General features: G+C 37.4%; 1 protein-coding gene and 1 non-coding gene across 2 annotated transcripts in view; one reads left to right on the top strand and one right to left on the bottom strand.

Moving 5' to 3' along the window:
• Positions 1-16105, bottom strand: part of SPRED1 (sprouty related EVH1 domain containing 1) — a 124647-nt gene that overhangs the window by 98900 nt on the left and 9642 nt on the right. The gene's annotated exons all lie outside the window — the stretch shown is intronic.
• On the top strand, positions 4338-4473 carry LOC132489587 (small nucleolar RNA SNORA70). The gene has a single exon (XR_009531988.1). It is a non-coding gene; the product is annotated as a small nucleolar RNA SNORA70 (small nucleolar RNA).

Below are 16105 nucleotides of genomic sequence, written 5' to 3'. Positions count from 1 at the left end.
CCATCCATGGTTTCTTGAGCAGAATAAGGAATGCTTAATGAACACATAGTAAAATCACACTTATTTCCAAAAAGATGTATACATGGGAACATGTATGATCTCAGTAATGCTGGAGAAAGCATCAAGGAGTGAAAGCTTTTTCATTCCACAGATAAAATTCATATAGATATTCCACAGATAAATTTAAAACAGCCACAAAAACATACTTTCTTTGCCCTATAAGAGCTCATAGCATCTACTACAGAGGAAGGTATGTTGAAATGGGTAGGAACTTTACATTTAAAATTTTCAGGAACTTCCTATAAGTGAACATGAATTGAATATGTGTGCTTTCCTTTAAACCAAAAGATTAACAGATGATTTTTTCTTCATCCATACATCTCAAACTGTGAGGTACTTCTCCAAATGTATGCATTTTATTGTTATACAGAAAAATGTGCATTTTTCAGAAGGTGGAAACTTCAAATCAGAGTGGTGGGGCTTCCCTGGTGGCAGTGGTTGAGAGTCCGCCTGCCGATGCAGGGGACACGAGTTCGTGCCCCAGTCTGGGAAGGTCCCACATGCCGCGGAGCAGCTGGGCCCATTAGCCATGGCCGCTAAGCCTGCGTGTCCGGAGCCTGTGCTCCGCAACGGGAGAGGCCGCAACAGTGAGAGGCCCGCGTATCGCAAAAAAAAAAAAAAAAAATCAGAGTGGTGTACTAAGTGTATAAAAATTAAAAAGCATAGAACTTAAGCAGTTATAAGGAACCTGAAAGACATAGACTAATGCAACACAGAACACAGGTTAAAGAAAAGATCCGTTTTGAAAAGATCCACACCGATGATCATAATTCTTTTTTTTTTTTTTTTTTTTTTTTTTTTGCTGTACGCGGGCCTCTCACTGCTGTGGCCTCTCCCGTTGCGGAGCACAGGCTCCGCGGCCATGGCTCACGGGCCCAGCCGCTCCGCGGCACGTGGGATCCTCCGGGATCGGGGCACGAACCCGTGTCCCCTGCATCGGCAGGCGGACTCTCAACCACTGCGCCACCAGGGAAGCCCGATCATAATTCTTTTTAACTCAGTTTGAAAATAACAAGTTGAGAAACTCCCAACTACACGAGACAGTCCATTCCATTATTAGCCAACTCACATCATTAGGAAGTTGTCTTTTTCATAAAACAAAAATTTACATCCCCACCCTTTAACCTCCATCTGGTTTTATTCTCAGGAATAAGAGAATCTAAGTTTACTCCAAATATTTTATGAGGTTTTTAACTATCTGGAGATAGCTAACATTTTTTGCTGATCAACTCTTCCCAAGCTCAACATGACAAGTTCCTATGACTCTTCCTCATCTAACCTAGTTTCGAAATATCTCATCATACTGGTAGATTATGAATTTGTCACAATGGCTAAGTGTGTGGGGGAAAAGAATAAATAACAACTTTTTAGATATGGATGTTAGGTGATGGGCTAAGCTCACTCACTAGGCAAAGCAGTTCACTGCTTTCTCCTTCAATGTGCCATCCATTTTACAGCCACATTCCTGAATGATGGTCAAGAGTTCACATTCTAAGTAGTCCTTTTAGTTGTAAGAGATGCTAAATAATTTGCACTTACTCGTTCTCATTTGGTTTTGCAAACAGCTGGTTTTGCTTACAAAAGAAAATGTAGTTTGCTGGTCCACATACAGACTCATTAACTTCCTGAATACAGTGCCCAACCAAATGTCCCAAATAACTGAGGCTAAAATATCACATTTTTCATCTCATCTATTTTTAGATAAAATAGATTTAGTAGCCTAACTCAATTATAATTACCATCACAAAAACAATAATGGATTTTTTTAAAAACCTGGGACAGTTGATTAACAGTGATTAACTTTGGATAAGAATCTACATGACCGTTACCTTCTTTGCATCTTTTACTTTTCTAAAAATTAAATAAACAACTCACCCACAAGCTAAATAAACTATTTCTTGCCAAGATCCTGCTGACTAGCATGAGGATCTGAACTGTGCTTTCAGAGATGTTTTTTCGTTTACCTGTTGTTCCTATTAATGAAGGGATTCTGATTGAAATCCCTTTAAAATCCCTTTAAAAAGGCAAATCAGGTATTTCTCTTCCAACTTACATTAGCTATATTTTAGGCATTATTGTTGATTACTGGTATCAATGATTCCTAAAACTAAAGAAGAGGATGACATCCCTAAATAAATTATTTCCCTTAACAGATACTGGGGAAAAAATCTACAGTGGAAAAAACACAGAATTAACAGTCAAAAATCAAAGTTTCCACTGAGACTGATAAAATGCAACTGTAACATTTTGGGCAAATTATTTTATCATTCCAGGCCTTAATACCCTCATGCAAAACACTTAAAGAGACAAGATGCTATTTAATCGAAATCCTTTCTCATTCTAAATTTCTTTGATTCCATGAACTATCCAAGACTTGTAAAACTATCCCAGGTAGTCCATCATAAATATTTGTCAATTAATACTTAGTATTTATTCTACAGTATGAACTTTTAAAGTTTCTTTGCAACGAATTAGTTACTTCTACTACTACTACTATTAATAGTTAACACTTCAGTACTTGCTATTTACACAGTTCAGTGTTCTACATGGATTACATTTAATCCTCACAACAGTCTTCCAAAACATATAATTATTATCCTCATTTTACAGACATGATTTACAAAAGTCCAAGATCACAAAACTGGTAAGTGACAGAACTGGGTTTCCAACCTTGGCAGAATGAACTCAAAATCCCCCATGGAGGTATACAGAATAAACTTGTTCATCAAACCCTCAACATGACAACTAACAGACACCCTGAAAGCGTGAATACATATATAACAGAAACAGTACTTCACACAGTAGGCAGTATAAAACTTGGATTTAAAACCACTTTATGATATTTATTAAACTTTATGATCTTAGGCAAACCTTAAGTCTCTTTGCTCACAAGGAATATGGGACTTAAGAGACGTAAATCTTTTGCTCACATGGAATATGGGAAAAATAGTATCAACACAAGAAGCTACTGTAAGAATTAAAGCAACAACATAAAGTGCTTATGTAAGTGTGCTTAGCAGACAGATATCATATATGGTTGCATAATATTACTAGATTAAGTGGCAATGTATTAAAAGGAGGCACATATTATATATTAATCTAAATACTATATATTCATTTAGCATAATTTATATATAATATATAAATCTCTAAGTCATTTGGATTCATGGATAATGCATCAACTTATTTTATTTTTCTTCAGCTAAGACAGCAAAAGAGATGATTTATTGTACACGTTACATTCTCAGCCAAAACTGAGAACAGAACTAGTCCAGAATATCACAGGTCCAGGGTAAAGGACCAAAGGGGACCGTTTTGATACGAGCAAGGTGGGTCTCTTGAAGGTGGCTGAGGTGATCGTAATAGCCATGGATGTTCCAGATTCGTTGAGACAACTTCTAGACAGGAGGCAGGCAGTCTGACAATTTGCACCAGCTTGCCTGGCCCCTGGCTGCCCTTTGTTTCTGCTCCCGTGGCCTCCACGGCTACGAGTTTACTTGGACCTCTGCCTCACCTTTCTTCTTTTGCGCTTCAGCCTGCACATGCGTTTCTTCCTCCACTTCGCTCTCATGGGGCAGAGGTTTCTCAGAAGATGGCGCTAAGGCCAAGAGCCATGGATAATGAATCAATTTACAATAGCCATACCACCTACCTCAACCCCTTAACTATTGAGGGGAAAAAAAAAATGCCACATAGTAAACAAACATTCTCAGCAAAACGTCCTCCCAAAACATATACTCAAATACTACCAACGTCTAGCATACTGCTTTAACCATCGCAAGAATATAATATTTTGGGGACTGTAATGACTATCTTCTGTTTTGAAACAGCTATACCTATTATAATGTTTAATAATCTTCTTGAATATTATGAACTAAAGTGTGCCCTGTCCGTGCCAGGAAAGACAAATAACAGAATTAATGGAAAAGACAAGTGTAAGGAAGGAATTACAGTGATATAGGAGAGTAAGTAGAAAGAACCCGGACTTTGGACAGAGAAGGCCTGAGTTTATGTCCCAACTGTATCACTTTTACCTGGCTGTTATGAACAAGACTTTTAACTTTCAGCTTAGTTTTCTTCATCTGTACAATGGGGTTAGTACCACCAGCATCACCCTAATGCCAATAAGCACACCTACCGCTCAGATAATAGTTTCTAAATATAATTCTCCAATAAAAGAAACCAGAGTTCCTTGAATAGGATGACTCTACAGCTGTGGCAGGGAAAATACAAAATGAGCCTAGAACATCTTGTGAAGCCAAAAAGGAAGTGCTCATCTGCAGTCAATTAAGCCGACCGCGTCCTTTTCCCCATGGGGGCCCCCGTGTACAATGACTGCAAACAGCAGCCTCCTCGGTAGTGTATGCAGCCTATTGCCTCTATGGGTTGCCCTAAAGAACCTTGGAGACAGCCCTTTCCAGTGCCCATCCATGACTGGCATGCTGTCCCAATCTAGGCTCCAGACAGGTGCTCATGGTGCCTTTGGAAAGCCCCAGGGCACAGTGGCCAGGGTCCACATTGGCCAAGTCATCGTGTCCATCCACACCAAGCTGCAGAGCAAGGAGCATGTGATTGAGGCCTTCTGCAGGGCCAAGTTCAAGTTCCCTGGCTGCCAGAAGATCCATATCTCCAAGAAGTGGGGATTTACTAAGTTGAATGCAGATGAATTTGAAAACAGGGTAGCAGAAAAGTGGCTCATCCTGGATGGGTGTGGGGTCAAATACATGCCTAATTGTGGCCCCTGGACAAATGGTGGGCCCTGCATTCATGACAGCCTTAACAGTGTTCCCTCCTTGCTCATGCCCACCAATAAATCCTACTTCCCTGTCAAAAAACAAAACAAAATTTTCAAACAAACAAACAAAAGAAAACAAAAAGGAAGTGCTCAAAAAATGAAGGAACATGTCAAAAGGCACAGAAGCCAACTTGATGGGGCTCCCAATGGCCAAATCTGGGACAACAGAGCATCAAAATAATGACAGAAATGGACTATTGTCCATACTAATAGAAATAAATAATAAATAAATAAATGGTGGAGAGAAGAGAAAGCTTGTCTATAGAATTCCAATTAATAAAGGTGAAAGGAATAATGGAAACAAAATCACCAATTTGGCAAACATCACAATATTTGTTACAGACAAGACTCATAAACAGACATTAAAAATAGTGAGCAGGGCTTCCCTGGTGGCGCAGTGGTTGAGAGTCCGCCTGCCGATGCAGGGGACACGGGTTCGTGTTCCGGTCCGGGAGGATCCTATGTGCCATGGAGCGGCTGGGCCCATGGGCCACGGCCACTGGGCCTGCGTGTCCGGAGCCTGTGCTCCGCAGCGGGAGAGGCCACAGCAGTGAGAGGCCCGCGTACCGCGAAAAAAAAAACAAAACAGTGAGCAAATGTGTAATAGGAAACAGGATATTTACATAATCTCAAAGTATCACCCCCCAGAAGATGCTTATTACACAAAGGATCTACCGTTTGAGAAACTGGCAGGCATCATCTTAACCAAATGATCAAAGTTCATATAATCAGTATGGGATATATGACCATCACAGACCTCCTAAAGCATGAAGACACCTTCACTCTATAGTATTGTTGCCCAAAATGTTTAACTTCAATTTAATCAAGACTGAGCATCAAACGCAAACTGAAGAACATTCCACAAAATACCTGCCCAGTACTCTTCAAAAAAGTTTCAAAATTATGAAAGAAACACTGAAGAGCTATTCCAGATTAAAAGAGGCTAAGGAGACATGAATACTTAATACAATATGCAATGTTGGATTGTATCCTGAACTAGAAAAAGGACATTATGGAACTGATGAAACTTTGAAATAAGGTCAGTAGATAATATTACATCGATGTTAGTTTCCTGATTTGGCTATGTAAGATAATAAATTTTGGGAAGCCAGTTGAAGAATATATGGATACTCTTTGTATATTTTTTCCTACTTTTTTGTAGGTCTAAAATTATTTCAAAGTGAGATTATATAAACACACATGAATTTCTGAAGAAACACAGCAATGTGAGGAAGACTAGCTTATACTTGTTTTACCAATAACTGCCACATATCTTTGAGCAGCTCTTTAGTGAAAAAGTTCTCAAGATTATGTAGGCTGGTAAGAGGCAATGACAGACCTACATATTCATGTAATCCCTTCAGCGCTTCTACCTTGACATCTCTGCCCATAAAATCTCCAATTTTTAATACAAATAATTAAGAGGAAACAGAGAAAAATTACAGTAGGTTCAGTAGGCTCGTGACAAGTTATGTGAGGAGTTTGGAACCACAACTGTGTACTTCACCTAAAATGCCCCTTAGTCTTCCTATCAGAAATTTAGGCTGTCTGAACCATTTATCTGTCTTTGAACGACATATCTCATGCTCTTACACTAAAGCCTGACCCAACTGGGCTAAACAATTACAAATTACTCATTTCAAAGCTCTTGCTAGTCAGACATGATTTTTTAAAAAGAAAAGACTAAAATCATTCACATCCTATAAATAAACATTAATATATAGGACTTTATAATACATAAAGTCTAAAGTTATAAAAAGACTGAGTTCACAGTAATCATCTACCCTAAGCTCTAAGTTGTTAAGACACTAAATCTTTTGCCTTTCTTACACAATCTATCCTACTTCAAAGTGAACTGAAAGACAAGACTATAGCTACTTTGTCAGATCACAAGACTACTGAACTATACACAAAGTTACACAACATGTAAACATGTTATGTTAAACATGTTAAACATGTAAACATGTCTCTTCAAAATGAAGTAATTTTTACTTTCAATGTTTTTCCTCACTCTTCTGGGACAACTGTATTTTCCCCTATCAGAGAATCAAGTCCTTCATTACCAAAGAATCAATCATGTATTTCTAAAAGCAGACTGAGAACTCTGTGAAGGCAAAGACCCAGATTTTACTCATCTACATCCCCAAAGCCTATAGGCTTAACACCTGGAATCTCAAAAATGTTAGTTTCCAATCCTTTCTCTGGCATATAAGAAAGGCTCAATAAACGTTTATTGTAGCTGCTTCATTCAGTATCAACACTAATGACTGTGCCAAACCTAAGAGCAATGTAAAATCCAGAAGAAGGACTAAATTTGACTAATAAGAAATGCTGCAACATCCTGATCTCCATCTGTTAGGCTGCTTCTATCAACCTACCACTCCAACACACGTGTGATTGATCCTTTAGGGCCCACTGCACTGAAAACATTTAACTACCACTAAATGTGCAGCACACACATAACAGATTTGACTTAACAGACTTTTCTTTACTGAAACAGTTCTAAATACTATTTTTACAGAACCTAAACACTTTAACATCTGAGGTTTAGATAATACCCTACTTTGGCAAGATATATGGATAATTAGGTGTATATTATTGGGTCTAGAATTTTGTCATTCAACATTAAGCAGATAAATTCTCATCTATCACTACAATTAGAATTTTAAAATAACACTTCATCTTAACTCAGTACCTAAAAGGTAAAACAAAAAACAAAACATCTACCAAGCATCTAGCAGATTACAAAGATGATTGGCTTAATAAATAAACTACCTCAAGAACAATACCTACAAATGTTAAAGGAAAAAATTTCATTCAGTTCAAGAGATGTACATACAAAAGCCTATGTGGAGATGAGTATACATTCATGTCCACGCCAGAATTTTTTTAACTACTTAATAGATTAAAAAGATTCTATTAAAAAATAAAGAATTAACTTTAAATAAAATTATACAATGAAATAAAGTACACTGAACTGTTTCACATTTTAATATTTAAAAAGAGAAAATGTGAATAAGATTACCCTGAAATTATGAAATATGTAGGAGATTATGTCAAATTACAAAATACTAGAGCCAAAAATGCTAGATATCATCTGAGCCATCTTACTTGTTCTAGGAAACTCAGGTGTTCTAAGAAATTGCTTTTTAAAGGAAGACTATACAATGGACAATGCTAACACACAATAATATAAGGAAAGAATAACCAACACTCACTATCACAAGCACATAAAGGCCAAGAAATTGATGGGGATAGGGGAAAAAGGAAAGAAGGTGAATGCACAGATATGCATTTGGAGAGGTAAAATATCACAACATTTCAGAGGCTGGACTCTGCAGCCCAACCTAACCAAGCTTGAATCCTAACAGTCATTTACTAACTAACCTCATCATGCCTCAATTTCCTCATCTATAAAATGGATGTAACAGTACCCAATAGAGTGGTTGTGGGATTTTAAGAATTTATTAATTCATATAAGCACTGAGAACAGTGTCTGGCACATAGTAAGCAATCAAAAAATTTTAGCAAATATCATTATCTGCTATAAAAATGCAGTTTTTATACCCATGCTCTTACACTGCCAGTAGGAGTACAAATTGGAACTATGCGGGGACACAGTTTGGCATTACCTTATAAACTTGAAAATTTACAACATAACTTAAATCCAACTATTTTACTCCTAAATATATATTAAAGAGAACCTTTAGCATATATGTATCAGAAGCATATTACAAAAATGTTCACAGTGGTAATGTTCGTGATAGGAAATAACTGAAAATAACTCAAATATCCTTAGACAACAGATTGTCTATATTGTGGCAATATCACACAATGGAATATTATATGTCAGGGCAAATGAACAAAAAACTATAGCAAAAAGAATGGACACATCTTACTATTACTGAGTGTAAAAAAAAATCAAGTTCAGGAGTTGATATTTACATAAGTATATTCCTTTTATAGAGTTCAAATATATATGATAAAATTTTTTAATAGTAAATAAATGGTAAATATGCAACTCAGGATACAGTAACCTCTAAGAAGAGATAAAAGGGGCCTCCCTGGTGGCGCAAGTGGTTGAGAGTCCGCCTGCCGATGCAGGGGATACGGGTTCGTGCCCCGGTCTGGGAGGATCCCATATGCCGCGGAGCGGCTGGGCCCGTGAGCCATGGCCGCTGAGCCTGCGCGTCCGGAGCCTGCGCGTCCGGAGCCTGTGCTCCGCAACGGGGGAGGCCACAACAGTGAGAGGCCCGCATACCGCAAAAAAAAAAAAAAAAAGAGATAAAAGGAATATAATAGAAGCACATTAGGTAGATTTTAGTAATCATCACTGTCCTGATTCTTGGATTGTACTGTGAGTGGGTATTTGTCAATTAAATAAAAAAGTAAAAATACTAGACTACAGAGGTCCATATATAGACCAATGATGACAGTATGAACCAAGATAATGATTAGTCTAATTCTGTGCACCAAAGGTTTTTTAAAAAAGAATTGAGAGTTAATTGTAACCTGCTTTGGAATGAAGGGTCAAATGACATAATTCATGTCTGACACGCAGCAAAATGCTTAATACACATTAGCTACTATCTAAAATGGTATGATTTATTACAGAATAAAATACATTTTAAGATTTAAAACCTCTTCTCACTCTAAACCAACCTCTTTCCCACCTCCTAAAGCAGAAACCATCCCTAAAAAAGACAGAGACCTGCTCAGCAAACTAGTGGCACAGCAGGGTTCCTGATTCCCTACCAATCCAATTCTCCTTCCACTAGATCAGTATGTCACAAACTCAATTTTGTTTTGATAGTCATAACTTTCATTACTTTTTTGCTTTATATGTGTACCATATATATTATCCAAAAAATGCTGTTCCTAAAAGGAAAGGCTTTAATCACAACAGCCCATTAAAAAAAAAAAAAAAACCATCACAAGCCATAAATAGATGGTAACCATAAAATTTAATATAGTAAAAGCCAAAGAGTATTGGCTTTTCTACCAGAGACTGAGGTTGACATCACTCTTTCCTTATTAAAAAACAACAACAGGGCTTCCCTGGTGGTGCAGTGGTTGAGAGTCCGCCTGCCGGTGCAGGGGACACGGGTTCGTGCCCCAGTCCGGGAAGATCCCACATGCCGCAGAGCGGCTGGGCCCGTTAGCCATGGCTGCTGAGCCTGCGCGTCCGGAGCCTGTGCTCTGCAACGGGAGAGGCCACAGCAGTGAGAGGCCCGCGTACCGCAAACAAAAAACAAAAAACAACAACAAACATACAAAAAATAAATTTTAATTTAATTAAGATGCAAAAAGTATTGAGAAAGGAGTAACTTGTCAATTTAATGCCACATCCGTGAAACAACTGAAATTACCTTACATACCAGGGGCAAGTTCCATACTTTGGAAAATGCTGCACTTCCTCTAGCTATCCCTCTATTTAAAAGATTAGAATTTTTTTCAACAAACTGGCTAAGATTGAATAGAGACCATGTCATTGGTTTCAAAAATTTGCTGGGACTGAAGGGTTAGAAACACTCAGGATCTGCACTATCTGATAAAGGAATCATTAGCATGTGGCGATTTAAATTAAAATTTTAGTTCCTCAGTCCTTCAAGCCACATTTCAAGTACTCAAAAGCCAAACAGCCACACAGGAGCATCATACTGGATAGCACAAACAGAACATTTCCTTCACCACAGAAACTTCTATTGGAAAAACTGCTTTAGATTCTCAAAGAACTCCAATAAGGCCCAAATGGTAGCAAATGGAAATAAGGAAAATTTCAGCAAAGGAAAAAAAAAGTATTTCAATAAAGTAATAGAAACATTTGGAAAGAACTGAGAGACAGTGAATTAAAACCTAGTGGTAGGGCCTCCCTGGTGGCGCAAGTGGTTGAGAGTCCGCCTGCCGATGCAGGGGATACGGGTTCGTGCCCCGGTCTGGGAGGATCCCATATGCCGCGGAGCGGCTGGGCCCGTGAGCCATGGCCGCTGAGCCTGCGCGTCCGGAGCCTGCGCGTCCGGAGCCTGTGCTCCGCAACGGGGGAGGCCACAACAGTGAGAGGCCCGCATACCACAAAAAAAAAAAAAAAAAAAAAAAAAAAAAAAAAAACCTAGTGGTAAAAATATATTTTCTACAATTGCTTTATAATGATTTCAAAGGCTGGAGATGTACAAAAGCAGGCAGGAATCCCTCCCCAACTAAGATGGTAAGGTTATTACTACAACTGAGGAAAAGACTTAAATACTTAGAAAGAAAATAAGGTAAGAGATTGCAGTCATATCTGAAGGCATACTGGCAAACAGTGCTTATTGTGTACCAAACACTGCTTTAATATATGAGCTTATGAAAACTCTTATAATTACCTTACCTTCATTAATAAAGAAATAAGGAAAGCATGCTCAAATAATGGACAGAATATCAACAGTAACTATCTTTCAAAAATAGTGGGTCTTGTATAACGAATTCTCATTTACCATCCCCTGATCACTTTAAAGCGTTTAGGATCTCCCCCATCCCACTTCAGGTTCTCAACATTCTTGTGAACTTGTTTTATTGAAAACAATATTTTAAAAGGGCATTTTCCAGTGCATTTAATACACAGTTTGATTTTAACTATGTAGATATTTCACAAAGCTTCTCGATATGTAGGTTACATAACCTATGTAGATATTTTGCATTACTTCTCAATATGTAGGTTATATAATCTTTAACCTAGCTATATTCCTTATATGTACAATCCCCTTTAGTTCCCCAAACAGGCCCAGACATTTCAATTCTAAGGTTTAGGTTCATTTTCCTCAGCTTTCCTCCTCTCCCTAAAGTTTTGCTAGAACCTTTTCTTTTTCTGCCTTCTGCCTTACCTGTCTTTTTTTCCCCCCAATCCTCTAGAAAACACTACCTTTCCCTGTGAGTAAATCAAAACTCACACATACATAAATCCATTTTTATACAATTTTCAGGCAAAAAGTAATTTATGGATGAGAAAAGATTACTGTCTTCATTAGCACAGATGCTCAGACACTAAAAGATTTGCTCTAAGTGACATAAGTAAATGGCAAAACTGAGACTAGAACGTGAGTTTTTCTTTCTTTTCTACACAGCTTTGCAGATTTCTTAGTGTGCCAATTAGCATAATTCTATTCTTTCTGACCCAGGTAATTCACTATCTATATAAATCGTATGATCTACATGAAGTTTTTAGAGAAACAACAAATTTAAAATTTCAAATCCTTCCTATATATTTCTTGCCTTTTATAAAACTTTTAATAAGAGTGCAAAAAAGAAAATTTCTTCTATGGGTAATTTCCAGTTGTCTTCCCTGTTTCCTACAATGTGATTATATTGTTTTTGTACTTCAAAAAGTTTCTATTAATGTTTGCTGGATTCATACATTCCTACTTTTTGTTTGAAAATGGCAGCTGCTATAATTACAGTGCACAATCATGACTTACCCTTGAGCAACACCCTAATGTACCCCAAATGCTGCCTCTCACCAGAGTACACATTCTCCCAGGAATGTGTCATACAAGTTAGAGACATATAATGCCATAGGATATAAATACATAAAGACTGCATGGTTAAGAGTTCTTCTTTTTTCCCTAATATAAATGACTAAAAACATTTCATATTGAAAATACAACTCTATTATTGATTAAAATGCAATATTCACATGATATCTTTGTCATAGTTTACTAGATTTCAAAATAATTATACAATCTTACAGGCTGCTTTGGGATACACTCCCTTAACATTTGGGGCACTTCAGTGAAAGAAATCTGAGAAGCAATGACTTAAGGCTTATTAACTATAATCTAGTTAGAGCAATTCAAATCTGAATTCCCCTACAATGCCTCACAACTCAACCTTGAAATGCACTCCCCCGAGAATCCTATACCTTTTCATATCATCTCTTTCATGAAATAATAAGCTGAACATAAATGTAAATCTTTAGTACCAATAAGGAGATACATCCTTAGAGGACAATATCCCATATAATGCACTGTAGTTCAGAACTGGGTATTTTTAACTACAAGGGTCTTTACCAGCATTAACTTCTTACACAGAATAAAATATTCTGTAATATAATTCTAGTCTATAGAATACAGAAGTCAGCCTGTGTCATCACAGTAAGTCTAAGTTGTTCTACAAAAGGTTTTGTGTGTGTGTGTGTGTGTATGAATGCATGTATGTATGTATGTACACTGTGTCAAACAGTATAAAGTATTTGTTACTGTTACAGTCGAGAGTTTAAAAGCTACTGTTTTAGGGTACAGGCTTTGGAGTCTTCACCAGCTATGTAATCTTTGCCAAGTTATTCAACTTTCCTAAGCCCCAGCTTCCTCATCTTTGTAAATGGTGGTAATAATAGTAATAACATTTAAAATAGTTGTTATGAAGACTAAATCTATCAAATGATTTTAAGACAATGCTGGTAATAACTCAAATATTATCTATCATTTAATTACATACTGGGAGCTATGTAAAAAAACCCGCAAGGTACTAAAGAACACAAATGGAATCTAGTGCTTCCCTGGTGGCGCAGTGGTTGAGAGTCCGCCTGCCGATGCAGGGGACACGGGTTCGTGCCCCAGTCCGGGAAGATCCCACATGCCGAGGAGCGGCTGGGCCCGTGAGCCATGGCCGCTGAGCCTGAGCGTCCGGAGCCTGTGCTCTGCAACGGGAGAGGCCACAACAGTGAGAGGCCCGCGTACCGCAAAAAAAAAAAAAAAAAATGGAATCTAAGAAATATGAGAATGTCATTTATAAATAATCCACAACAGAAAAAATACAAATTTTTGGAAGCAGCATTTCATAACCAGAATTTTTTAAAAGCCACTTATATTCTTTGACATTATTATTTCACGCCTGTAAATTCATCCTAAGAAATTAATTGAACAGAAAAAAACAATTATATGCAGAAAAGATGCCCATTACAACGTTACTTATAAGAGCTGGACACCTGAAGTGTTCACTAAGAAGAAAACAGCTATGTAAACTTATGGTACAACTTGATGAACTTATTATAGGCATTAAAATGATTACTAAAAAACTATGTATAAGCATAGAAATTCTTTAAGTATATCCAGTGAAAATAAATAATATTCATACGTACACTATTAAAACAAGTAAAATATATTTGTATGGAACTAGAAGCAACTGAAACCTATGTTGGGTTTTTAATTGATTTTGTTCTTTCTTTGATGTAATTATTGCTCCTTGTCCTCCCCAAAACAAAGAAAAGTCAGCATCTTAGTTCATTCAGGTTGCAATAACAAAATACGACAGACTGGGTAGCTAATAAACAACAGAAGTTTATTTTTAACAGTTCTGGAGGCTGACAAGTTCAAGATCGAGGTGCCAGCATGGCTGGGTACGGGCCTTCTTCCTGGTTCATAGCTAGGGATTTTTCACATGGTGCAAGGGGCTAGGGATCTCTGTGGAACCTCCATCCTCATGATTTATGCACCTCCTAAAGGCCCCACCTCATTATACCATTGTCTTTGGAGGTTAGGATTTCAACATATGAGTTTGGTGGGGAAACAAACATTCAGACAATAAGAGTCAGTTAAAAGGATTCAGATCAGTTTTCCTCCTCCTAAGTACCTAGCTAAATCTATCTGAAATGGCGTAAATGCAAAAATGGGACTAGAAGTTAGCCATAATCAAACGCCTTTTAGTTGATGTATGCTGGGGCCTAGTACACATTACACAGTTTCAGACTCAACAATAATAGGGTCTATATAACATCAGATACATTCTTTTTCTTTTGGCTCACTTAGAAGCTAAGTTTGGCTCTCTCCAGAAGTATCAAGATGAAAAATTGCTAAGGAAAACTAAGATGATTAGAGAGGCCACCTTGTCTTATTCATTCATCTCCTGTCTCTCCCCTTCCTTTTTGAAAAAATCATAATAAAGAGTTGAAGAATATCTTAATTTGATATGCTACTTATTAAAGTTATTTGCTATATTTTCTTAACCTTTACTAAGTTTGGTTTTTAAGATCAAATAATTCTCAAGAGAAAAAGCATTTTTCATCATCGTTTTTTTTTTTTTTTTTTTTTTTTGCGGTACGCGGGCTTCTCACTGTTGTGGCCTCTCCCGTTGCGGAGCACAGGCTCCCGGACGCGCAGGCTTAGCGGCCATGGCTCACGGGCCTAGCCGCTCCGCGGCATGTGGGATCTTTACGGACCGGGGCACAAACCCGTGTCCCCTGCATCGGCAGGCGGACTCTCAACCACTGCGCCACCAGGGAAGCCCTCATCATCGTATTTTTAAGTTCCTGATTTACATTCATTCAAGATCTTGATTTGTAGATAACTTAAAATTCATTCATAAACCAAGTTTCAGTAATTACGTATCTAAGGCTGTTATTTTTGAATTAACAAATGATACAGTTTCAGAATAATAATGCTAAACATCAGGCTAAATCAAAATATAAACAAATTTTTCCTTTAGCTGTTGATGACTATAAAATGAACTAAACATAAGCTTACAGACCTTTAGCTGTCCAAATTAAAGTCGGCACTAAACCACAAGCAATGAACTTCTAGCTAGCAGATCTAGCCTATCTCACCTATTAACAGGGATCCTAGTTGATTATAGTTGCAAAAAATTAAATGTCTAAATCTTTAATAACCTGAAAAAAAATTCCTCTGCCCTTCTCCCATGAAAGTAGATTTTTTTTCCCTCCATATAATTTGTAAGCTCCTTCATTCGACTCTGAGAAAGATGGCTTTTCCCTGAAATTGATGGAGAAACATCAAATCTACTCATATGTACTTCCAAAATGTGCTCAGGTATTAAAATTGCTTTAAAAATGTTCACAATATAGATTTAAATTATTTTTTTGCTTGTTGGAATGTTTAAATTTTAAGTTTCTCTGAAAAGCAGCTTTTTAACATTTAAACTGAAATACAATTTTTCCAGCAGATCAATAATCCTTTTTAAAAAGTAACCCTACCTTCAGGCTAAATGAAAATGAGCACTGATTATTGCATGAACATAGTACCTTTCTTCTCAAGAACTAAAAGTTATTTTTAATATTCTCTTACCTCTAATCAAAAAATGTTACTGGGAGGGGAGGGGAGGTTACGTGTTAGCTTAACATGGCTCTGAAGTAGGGCCATGTTATCCTGGTTTTACAGATGGAGAATCAAGCACAAAGACAGGTTACATGATTTGCCGAAGTCTCAATGGGACAGTCAGTAGTAACCACAGGATCATGTTAATTATGAACACCATGTTAACTGT

This window comes from Mesoplodon densirostris, chromosome 4 (genome assembly GCF_025265405.1).
Source record: "Mesoplodon densirostris isolate mMesDen1 chromosome 4, mMesDen1 primary haplotype, whole genome shotgun sequence".
In the NCBI taxonomy this organism is placed as follows: Eukaryota; Metazoa; Chordata; class Mammalia; order Artiodactyla; family Ziphiidae; genus Mesoplodon; species Mesoplodon densirostris.
The sequence above is the reverse complement of the archived record's forward strand: the minus strand, read 5'-3'. Positions and strand labels throughout refer to the sequence as shown.